General features: G+C 48.4%; 1 pseudogene; it reads right to left on the bottom strand.

Annotated features, from left to right (window-relative positions):
* Positions 1-148: 148 nt before the first annotated feature.
* On the bottom strand, positions 149-3,759 carry LOC136455207 (uncharacterized; annotated as a pseudogene).
* Between the last annotated feature and the right edge of the window lie 7,793 nt (positions 3,760-11,552).

Below are 11,552 nucleotides of genomic sequence, written 5' to 3'. Positions count from 1 at the left end.
AGGAAACTCATCAGATACGGGAAAAGGAAGCTTCGTATTGTTTTCCAGATCAGATATGTCTCTCTCTCGGTCTCTCTATGTTCGTATGTATACAGGCCCTTGGCCTATAGCGTGAATCACACAGGCGCAGTTGTGTCTAGTCTATGATTCACGCCCACTCATGTCCATCGAATCGCACACTGGCACGTCGGACGCGGTTGCTTTTCCTTGGTTCAGGTTCGGTCTGGTTCGTCGAGCCCGTGACGCGTTCAGGTGCTCCGTTGTCCTCCTGGTTGGTGGCTGACTCAGGCTCGACTCCCTTGGTGATGCTGACATCCCCTCCCCGACGAAGACCTGCTTGTCCCCAAGCAGGAGCACGAGGAAACCTTTGCCGGAGAGCTTCAGTGTCTTCCTAGGTGGCTAGTGATCGTGATAGATTTGACCATTGCACGAGCAAATGTGGTACGACGTCGTGGTTGGTGGTGTGGATGCGCCTCTGGAGTACATTCAGTGGTATCTGCAGCCCGTCGAGAGTGTGGGGGAAGATCAGCCGCCGAATGAGATGTAGGCACTGCCGTCTTGAGCTGGGACACATGGAAGACGGGATGAATAGCTGAATTCTCCAGAAGCTTGAGCTTGTATGCGACGTCGCCCACACGTCCGATGACCTGGAACGGGCCAAAGAATTTGAAAGCTAGCTTTTGATTAGCGTGCGGAGCCAAAGAGGTTTGGACATATGGCTGCAACTTGAGGTACACCCAGTCGCCAACTGTGAATTTGCGTTCAGAGCGAGATTTGTCACCTTGTGTCTTCATGCGCTTCTGAGCCCGAACAAGGTGCTGCTGAATAAGTGTGTTCATCATGGACTTTTCCTTCATCCAATCATCAAGAGGAACCGAGGAAACTGAACTGTCTTCAGAGATCCCAAAGTGTTGAGGGTGATGACCATAGAGAACAAAAAATGGTGAATAGCTCAGTGAAGAATGTCATGTGGTGTTGTACTAATACTCAGCCAGAAAAATCCAATCGAGCCACTTAGCTGGACAGAAACTGACAAAGCAACGCAAGAAGGTTTCCATGCATTGATTCACACGCTCCGTTTGATAGTCGGTTTGAGGATGATAAGCTGAAGACATCCGGAGAGTGACGCCGGCCAAACGGAAAAGCTCTTGCCATAGCTGACTGGTGAAGACCTTGTCTCGGTCCGAAACAATTGACAATGGCAGACCATGTAGGCGATACACATTGGTGATAAATGTCTTTGCCACTGTAAGAACAGTAAATGGATGAGCCATTGGGATGAAGTGTGCATATTTGGAAAAACGATCCACAATTACCAGGATACAATTCTTGCCCCCAGACGGTGGAAGGCCCTCCACAAAGTCCATCGAAACGCTTTGCCATGCCATACTAGGAACTGGTAAAGGCTGAAGTAGACCTGGGTATCTAGCGCGATCGGGCTTGGCTTACTGACAAGTAGGACATGCAGCCACAAACTGGTGAACTGATGATTTTAGACCCGTCCAGGCAAAGAGAGGCTTGATGCGTCGGTAGGTGGCAGGAAATCCCGAATGACCACCCACTGGTGAAGAATGGAAAGCCACGATAATCTTGTGTTGGAGAATCACATCAGGCTCAACCCAAATACGTCCCTTGTACCGAAGCAGCCCTTGGTGCATAGAGAAGTTATGTTCAGAGTTGGTAGAGACAGCTAGCTTAGTCATCAGTTCTTGAGCCCGAGCATCAGATGCATAACTCTGGATGATGGCGTCAAGCCAGGAAGGCACTGGGGCTGAAATGGCAGACAGCTCCTCTGGGTGGCCTATGCGAGAAAGTGCATCTGCAACTCGATTGTCAGTGCCCGGTTTATAGACTATTCTGTATTGCAAGCCCAACAATTTTGTGAAAACCTTCTGTTGCCATGCAGTGTGAAGGCGCTGATCACTCAAATGGATGAGGCTCTTGTGATCGGTGAAAATGACAAACTCATCGAGCTACAAATATGAACACCACTGATCAACAACAATGATGATAGCCATGTACTCTTTCTCATAGGCTGACAACCCTTGATTCTTGGGTCCGAGAGCTCGACTCAAGAAAGCGAGTGGATGCCCCTCCTGAAGGAGCACCGCACCGACCCCATAGTGAGAAGCATTAGTTTCAATACAGAATTGCCACTTGAAATCAGGAAGTGCCAGCACTGGAGAAGAGCTCAAACACTTCTTCAGAGTTTGGAATGTTGTCTCATGTTCAGTAGACCAAACGAACAGCGAGTGCTTCTTCAACAATGATGTCAGCGGCTTTGAGATTACTGCATAATGTCGAACAAAACGGCGGTAGAAACCGGCAAATCCGAGAAAGCTACGAAGTTCCTTGACTGTAGTCGGTGTTGGCCAGGAAACCACTGCCTCAATCTTCAGAGAAAAGAGCGTAGAGCTCGTCCAACACATGGAGTCCTACTTGTTGCGCACACTTGTGGTCACGATTCCACTTCTCTCTGTAGTGATCACACAAGCCACGGGCACGCCGGTAAGCCTTGAGATCAGCCAGCTTCTTGTCCAGCGGTTTCTGATTCAAAACAGACTTGTTCACTGTCGCAGCTTGTAAACGATCTTGTTTGGAAGGAAGGGAATAGCCAGCCTTCTGATTCCACGGCTTGAATTCACGTTTCCTTGATGATTCCGCAGCCTCTTCCTGCAACAATACCAAAGTATACGCAGTATCTAGAGAATCGGGGCGCTGAACAAGAATGACAGTACGAATGTCTGAATGTAAGCCATCTAGGAAACGAGTGATGTAATGCAGAGCATTTGTGGAGGAATCATAGGCTGTGAGCCGGTCAACAAGTTCAGAAAATTGATCAACATATTCTTGCACAGAGGAAGTTTGGCGAATGCGGTTCATCTTGCGAAGGAGAAATTCATGTTGATCGCGATCAAAGCGGGTATGCAAGGCTTGACAAAATTCAGATCAGGTCATGGTTTTCAGTTTGTCAGTAACTGATTGGATCCAGCGTTTGGCAGGGCCAAGGAATTGCATGCGCGAGCACGGAATTCAGACTGAGGGATCAACCGAGTACATCTCAAAGTAATCTTCAGCGCAAGTAATCCAGAGTTTAAGGTCAGTGCCATCAAAGGTTGGGAATGTCATTTTTGGGAGCTTGCCAGTGGGGTTACGGTGGTTCTCGGGTGGGCGGTTGCGGGATAACACTAAGTCATATGCAGTGCCATGAAACTTAGGGGGATTCGCAGAGGAGTTGTCCATATCCGTGACCGGGGAATGAGTATAGGTTGTGATAACCCCAAACTCATTCTCCCGGTGGTGAGGATCGACGCCGTGCTCGTTGGGCCGAGCAGCCTTGTAGCCAGCAGATGCAGATGCGGCGTGCTGCTCCAACTTGACTGGTGGCTCGATGAAGATAGCCAGCTCAAGGTGAGCGGCGGCAAACTCAATCATGGACCGGTTCCGGTACTTGTCAAGCTTGCCGATGCGAAGACGGAGGTCGTCAATAATGCCTTTGTGCTCCTGGCGCCATGAGGTGAGATATGAGGCGGCCTTCTCAATGGTGCTGAGGCGTGCATCCTGGCGAAGCTCGGAGTCGATGATCCTCTGCTCGACCGCCGCGTCGGCCTCTCGGAAGCGCTTGTCCAGGACTTCATCCGCCTCGCTGAATCACCGCTCGAGGAGATCCTTCTGCTCGGCGATTTGCTTCTAGGTGACGGCTTACGCGGTGGCGAGTTTTTGGAACTCCACCAACAGGAGCTGGGTATCCGGATTCATGGTGCCCAGACATTTGCCAGAACGAGTATAGTGGAATCGGATCGGAGGCTTTGGTGGTGGTGGCGGTGGTGGTGATCGATCCAGGTCGTGTGTTCTCGACTCGATTCGCGGATCCAGGGATTTACAGGAAATCAATCGCGCTACAGCAGCTAGCTGCGGCGCGACGAAATCTACCAACCACGGCAAATTGAGAATCAGAGTAGAGGAAGGAAACGCGAAGGAGAATCGGAAGACTCTGATACCAATTGTTAGCGTCCAAGGGGAAGGATTGGAGAAGAAGATGGGGAGCAGAGAGGAAACTCGTCAGATATGGGAGAAGGAAGCTTCGTATTGTTTTCTAGATATGTCTCTCTCTCGGTCTCTCTCTGTTCGTATGTATACAGGCCCTTGGCCCATGGCGTGAATCACACAGGCGCAACTATGTCTACTCTATGATTCATGCCCACTTATGTCCACGGAACTGCACGCTGGCGCGTCGAACGCGGCTGCTTTTCCTTGGTTCAGGTGCTCTGGTTCGTTGAGCCCTCGACGCATTCAGGTGCTCCGTTGTCCTAGCGGTGGCTGACTCAGGTTCGACTCATGCGCCTTCGAAATAGCCTCTTCCCTCTCCTCCGCGCCGCCTCCCCGCTACCCTCCCCCATCCACCGCCGCGCGTGCCGCCTCCTCTCCACCTCCACCACCATCGTCGCGTCCTGCGGCCTTGCCCCAACCCAAGCCCGCAAGGTGTCCAAGAAGGCGTTCCACGAGTTATCCAGAGCACACAGGAGACCATCGGATGAGCTCTCCTCCTCCCGCATCAACTCCACCTCCAACCCTGATGCTATCCTCGCCCTGCTCTCCGGCGTCGGCCTCTCCCGCGACGACATCGCCGCCATCGTCTCCGCGGACCCGCTGATCCTCCATGCCTCCGTGAAGAACATCGCCCCCACCTCCTTGCTCTCCAAGTCCGGCTCGGTCTGTCTACTCCCCCAGATCGCTCGCTTCCTCCTGGTCGGCTCATGCGCTCTCCACGACTATGACGTCATTCCTAGGCTCGAGTTCTTCATCTCCTTCTATGGCTCATTTGAGCAGGTGCTGGTGGCCGTAAAGAGGTGCATGACCCTCCTCACTGCGAGCCCTGAGAGGTTAATCAAGCCTAACATCGCTTTGTTCTGTCAGTGGGGTGTTCAAGATATTGCTCAGCTTTGCACAGACAACACGTGGGTGCTTACCTTCAAGCCTGAGCGCGTGAAGTAGTTTTTACTGCGGGCTGAAGAACTTGGGGTGCCCCCTATCCTCACGGATGTTCAGGCATGCAGTGGCAACCATCTCCCGTAATTCCAAGGACAGGGTTGCCGCCAAGCTTGAGTTCTATAAGAGGATTCTTGGTGTTTCTGAATCTGAGGTTTCCACTGCAGTGTCCAAGATGCCAAATATACTAAGGCCCTGTTTGGTTGAGCTGTGGCTGTGGGAAAAAGCTGCTGTGGGCTGTGAGCTGTGGAAAAACTGCTGTGGGCTATGAGCTGTAGAAAAGCTGAAAGCTGTTTGGTTAAACAAGTATAAAATATACCTTTTATCTTTATCTCTTGAAACAACTATGGAAGAGCTTTTTATTCCACCAATTTCGAAAAGCAGAAAGCCAAAAGCCAAAAGCAGGGTCAAACCAGCTTTCAAAAATGAACTACGAAAAAGCAGCTGCTTCTGAAAAAGCACCCTCCAAAAGCAGCCCCTTTGGTTGGGCTTTTGGCTTTTGGGGCCAAAAGCCAAAGCCAAAAGCCCAACCAAACAGGGCCTAAGATTCTCTGATGAAATTCTTCTTCGCAAGATTAAACTCCTGGTCAGTGAGGCTGCAATGGAGCCACGATACATTGTTGAAAGGCCTGTTCTGTTAGCATTGAGCCTGGAGAAGCGGCTATTGCCCAGGCATTATGTCATCAAGGTCCTGCAGGAAAAGGGACTGTTGGATAACAATATGAGCTTTTACTCAGTAGTTGCACTTGGAGAGGATACTTTCAAATTGAAGTTCATCGACCATCACAAGGACTCAGTTCCTGGCCTTGCAGATACTTATGCTGCAGCTCGTGCTGGCATTATGCCATCCAGAATCTAATTTTAACATCACATTTTGTGTTTTGGGTGAATGGTGGAACTGCAACTCATGCTCATTAGCGGTTGTTTCTGATTTTTCTGCAATAGAAGCACTAGTGATCCGTGACTGCTCATAGTCCACGTTTAAGTTAAGGCTATCTATGAAGGAGCTATGTTTGCCTTATTCTGGATCCTTAATGCACATTTTGTTGGTTTCATCTTCTGCCTAGCACATGACTGAAGAATATCCTTAACTTACTTTTTCTACCATGAATAAGTCTTTAGCTCTTTATTATTGTAGAGTTTATTAAGATATTTGGAATTTGCTAGTGTTAGCTTATAACCATTTTTTCATCAGCATGTTCTGTTGCAGCTGATGTTTTGCATGGCTCTCACAAGCTGAATGTTCTTTTTATTTTTGGTTTCGACTGATGCTTACATTATAGTACTTCGTTGATGCTGAACTAGTAGTTTCAGGTAGTGGCCTAAAATGCTACTGAGAGACAAGCTCTATATGAAACACTTTTAAAAGCTGGTGTTGTAAGGGCCAACGATGTATTCTTGATTCTGCCCATGTGTGAAAGATGGTTGTCTGTTTGGCCTGTAAGCTGGGAATGAGATACCAACGGCTTCTGTTTTGAGCTGCATCTTAAACTCCAAATGTCTGGAGAACTTGATTGCCAAATTAGACCTGCTGGCCTGGCTGCTGTGGTTGCTTGGGAGGTGTTGCCTCAGGTTATGTATGTTGGACATGGTGTCTGTCAGTCTGTGGCTCTTAAGAATCTGAACTGTGGGCATGGTATGCCATTGCCATCTGTATTGCTTTGGAGGTGTTGCCTCAGGTTATGTATACTGGACATTGTCAGAATCCTAGTTGGTTTACAATGAGAGTTCCTAGTAGGATTATAGAATAATACTACTACTAAGATTACATGGAAAGAATCCTAGTTAGACTAGATCCTCTCCCTTCCTTGTGGGGTATCATAAAGGTGGGCAGGGTTCCTAGAGACATGACTTTTACGACACAACACTTACAATCAATCCAACACAAAGGCTAACATCAACTGAACGTAGGGCTATTACTCGATCAAAGATCGAGGGTCCGAACTAGGATAAATCGACTGTCTCTTACATTAACCATCGAGTTCCGCATACGCTGAAGCCCGAACATACTACCTCGGGTACCCCCATGGCAGGCTTGCCATTATCACCTGCCTCGCAGATCCACGAACCGAAGATGAAAGTTGATTCCATCGAGAAGATCATGTTGTCAAGATTCGTCGAGCTCTCGGATGCAAAGTTGCTGAAAGCCCCTACCTGGCGCGCCAGCTGTCGATGTTTCACCACCGATAGCCTGCCATGGGGGTACCCGAGGCTGTATATTTGGGCTTTAGCGTATGTGGAACTTGACGGTTAACATAAGAGACAGTCGATTTATCCTGATTCGGACCCTCGATCTTTGATCGAGTAATAGCCCTACGTCCAGTTGGCGTTAGCCTTTGCGTTGGATTGATTGTAAAGTGAGCATCCAGATATTCTTGACTCTCGGCTTCATCAGCAACCTTGGACAAAGGAAACTCCGGAGAAAGAACCCGGACCTGGGCAAGAATATTTCTGGTACACAGTTGGGCGCACCTCTTCACAAACTCCTGGAAACGGGTCGGCACTTGGGGAATAAACTGAGCCCAAGGTTGACCATCATCTGCTGGAGTCCAGAGAAGGTCGGCTACTGACCGAAAAGATTTCCACAAAGCATTCCAATTCTCAGTAGCTGTCGCCAACTTGCTAGTCAAGACTTTGATAGTTTTTTGGGCCTACACAAGATCCCTGTCAGCTCCACGCCTAATCAACTTAGCAAGCACGAGTTCTTCTCCAGCTCAAGTAATTACCTCCTCAGCCCTATTATGGTTAGTATGAACAAGTGTCTTCATCTCCTCAATGCCCTCCGAGAGCTTCTGCTTTTCAACTCGGAGAGCTAGACCAGGCAACAAAAAACAAGTCAGCAGAAAGGGAAATTTGAATACAAAAGGAAACGAAAAAGAACTCGTAATACCAGTGCACTCTTTCTTCATGGCCTCCACATTTTTCAAGGTCTCCTGGGCAGCTGCATCCCTCTGCTTTTCTACCTCAACCACCCGAGCACGGAGAGCCTTCTCCTCCTTCTGATGCATCTGACGCTCGGTCTCCAACTCGGTCCGACAGAGGTCAAGCTCTGCCTTTAGGGCACTCACCTCAGAAGACAACTTTTTCTCGGTTTCAGACGAGAAAAAGAAGCCGGTATGATCACGAGAAAAAGACTGAGCAAAAAGAGAGAGAGAGAGAAAAAAACAAGACATAAGGACAGAAGAAAGACCAACATCCAAAGAAAGAACTTTAGAAAAACTTACCTGGAGCTTTTCCCCAAAAGAAGTCGCAAAGGTCGCCAAGTTTCCCTAGGCAGCGGTCAGCTCTGACAACCGATGAGTAGCATCAAATTGATGCAACACATCATCATCCAAACGCGGAGCACCGGTGCCAAGAGAGGCAGAAGGAGAAGCCAACGCAGGCAAAGAAGGCAAAATCAGGGCCGTATCCTGGGAAGCCCCGGCTACCTCCTCAGATGGATCCACCCCACGGCCACGGTCACCCCTGGAGTTAGCAAATCCGAAGCAGCATGATCACCAGGGGGGCCGTCTCCCTCACAGCCACCTCACCGATCATACTTTCCGAGTCCTTTGACTCAGTACGCGGGGGCGCACCAGAGGACTGACAAGAGGGCGGCTGAGGAGTAAGAGAAGGCGAGGGTATGCAAGATGATAAGAAAACTCAACGATAAGAATATGAGTCAGGAAAAAGAAAACAGAAGCAAAGAAGCATATCAAGGAATCACTCACTTAGCTACCCTCTTCTTTAGAAAACCAACAGGGGACCTAAGAGGGGGAACTATAGCGGCAAAAACATCACCGCCACCTTGCGATAGGAGCGGCGCGGTCGGTACTGGAGCCCCAGAAGAACTCGAACCCAATGACCGCTTACTACAAGAGAACAAAACCAAAGTCAAAACAAAAAGAGAGGTTCAACAACAGGAAAACAAGAAAACAACTCACCAACGAGTAACAAGGGCGGCATCATCATCCTCTTCTTCCTCAATCTCGACCAAGGCCACCGTAGCACCAGCTGAAAAAGGACAAAAGTACTCGGCCAAAGATAAAAACAAACAACAAAAGGACAGAGCGTATTAATATGCTCACCTAAGAGCATGCTAACTACAACTGGAGTACCTGGATGAGTACTCGACTGGCGAGACTTCTTGGCAGCAGATAGAGCAGAAGAAGAACTATCCGCTCGCCCCCTCTTTCCGACAGTACGAGGAGCTCGAGGAACTGGATGAGGAACATACTCTACATATACATAAAGGTTTGCGGAAGAAACGCCAGAAAATATTGTGGTGGTTTGAAACTTACTGGTCAAGGATGCCCCAGCAAGACTATCCCCAACCTTCACATTTGTAGGGCAATCATCAAGGGGAATTGGATCAGCAAAATTACGCCACAATTCCTATAAAAGAGTAAAACAACAAGACAAGGAAGATTAAGCAAAAAGTGGATACAACAAAAGACACACAAAAGTACCCGCATAAGAAAAGAACAACTCACAGCAGGGGGCGGGTTGTTAGCACTGTACTCAAGGACAGCAAGTGGGACGACGCTTACTTCTTTTAGCATCTTCTGAAGACGCTTGAGCACCTCCTCATCAGTCAACTCAAGGGCAGGGACCATACGAGAAGGGTCCTCCACCCTAGAGTACTCAAAACCGTAATTTTCTCGCTCCTTCAGAGGTTGAACTCGGCGGCGAAGAAAACTAGAAATAATCCCAAAGCCGGTCAAGCCTTGCTGTTTCAGAGTACAAATCCTCTCAAGAAACGTCTTGATCGCCTAGACCTCAGCCGTCGTCATAGGAATCTTTTCCCATCGGTCATTAACCAAGGGACTAGATCCAGAATGAACAGAAAGAGGAGGAATCAAATTAGCGGCATAAAACTAGTCGGCACGCCAATCCCTCACAGAATCAACGAGGTCATAGTCAAAGAATTTGCTCTTAAGACCCTGGCAAAACTGAATCCCACAGCCACCAAGAACATTGGTGTCATCGTGGCGGGGTTGTGGCATCAGACGAAAGAAGTAACGAAAGAGAGAAATAGAAGGAGGAATTCCAAGGAAAGTTTCACAAAGATGAACGAAAACAGAAAGATGAAGGACAACATTGGGAACAAGATGGTTAAGGCTAATCCCAAAATAGCTGAGAAATCGGTGAAGAAAAGCAGAAGCAGGAAGGCAGAGTCCAGCACGGATAAAGGAGACGAAAAGAATAATCTCACCAGGACCTAGAGTAGGGACCCGATGCTCGCCTGGAGCTCTCCAATTAGCAATATCCTTGCTCTGAATCAGACCATCGCTAACAAGCTCGCAAAGCTGATCTTTAGTCATTGTCGAAGCCGGCCAAATCTTCTGAGTAGCCCTCATGGCCATAAACTCTTGATTCTCAATCATGAAAAGTGATGCCTCCTCGTCTACAAAGGCTGCTTGGGACTTACTTGCTGATTTCTTCCTACCCATATACTAGTGGGAGCAATAAAGAACTAGGAGGCAATGGTGATTCGGACGGTGGCACTCAGATGACGGCAACAATGGTGGCAGCGGAAGTTTGAAGACTGGGGTTTTAAGGGAAAATCAGGGTAGTAAAGAAAAAGAAGAGGAAATGCCCTTAAATAGATTTTACACCAGTAAAAACGCGGCCCACCAGGCCCATTTTAACACGGCATGAGGACACAATGGTCCATTTACTGACACAGCTAAAATGATGGACGACACAAATCAACACAACGCTACAGTTCAACGGGCAGATTTCAGACTTATCCATCCAACACCACGACGGAGTTATCATATTGCTACAAAAAGAACTCATCAACCATGAAGCAACGAAGGGTTACCTCACAAGGAACGCAACAACCCGGTCCTTATAGAAAGAACTCGGGAATCTCATAAACAACCGGGACATCAGCAGAATAAAGAATGACAACTCAGAAGACAAGATTCTTTCCATTATAAATGGTTTCAAAAAAATAGAAGATTACACATCTTAAAAGACCCAACGAACCCGGTACTATGACAAGCAAGGTAGCAAAGAGGAACCCGGACACAGCTAGGCTCTGGAACGACTACGTGTTCCAAATTGCTACTCGGTAGAACAAACCGCACTCGGCTACACTGTTTTCTTCAAAGGACGGACGCACTACATCCAAGGCGGAAATCAGCAGCACGACAGGACAACATGGAGCAGAGAAGGCCCGCAACCATCTGTCTACCTAAGTCCGATGTAATGCTGGATATGGTGTTGATCTGTGCCGGACAGTCTCAGGGCAGGCGACGAGGATCAACCCAGAACTGCCAGATGAAGGAACGTATCCCACATCACAAGACTCCCTCTGACTTTCGCCACGTACTTCCAAGTACAATGTTGCTGTGGGATTAGCCTACCTCTAATCCCTATCACAGGACTCCCTCCAACTACGGCAAGATACACAAGAACTACAAAATACGCCCGGAGGCTGCTCTACTTCACAAACTACCATATTCATGACTACGGAGATTTCAGACCACGCAACAAAATGCTCGATGAATCAAAACAGCACATAAGGAGGATATTTATAGGCCAAAGAAGTGGTGCATATGGACCGAGAGCACCAA

Source organism: Miscanthus floridulus, chromosome 1 (genome assembly GCF_019320115.1).
Source record: "Miscanthus floridulus cultivar M001 chromosome 1, ASM1932011v1, whole genome shotgun sequence".
Classification (NCBI taxonomy): domain Eukaryota; kingdom Viridiplantae; phylum Streptophyta; class Magnoliopsida; order Poales; family Poaceae; genus Miscanthus; species Miscanthus floridulus.
The sequence above is the reverse complement of the archived record's forward strand: the minus strand, read 5'-3'. Positions and strand labels throughout refer to the sequence as shown.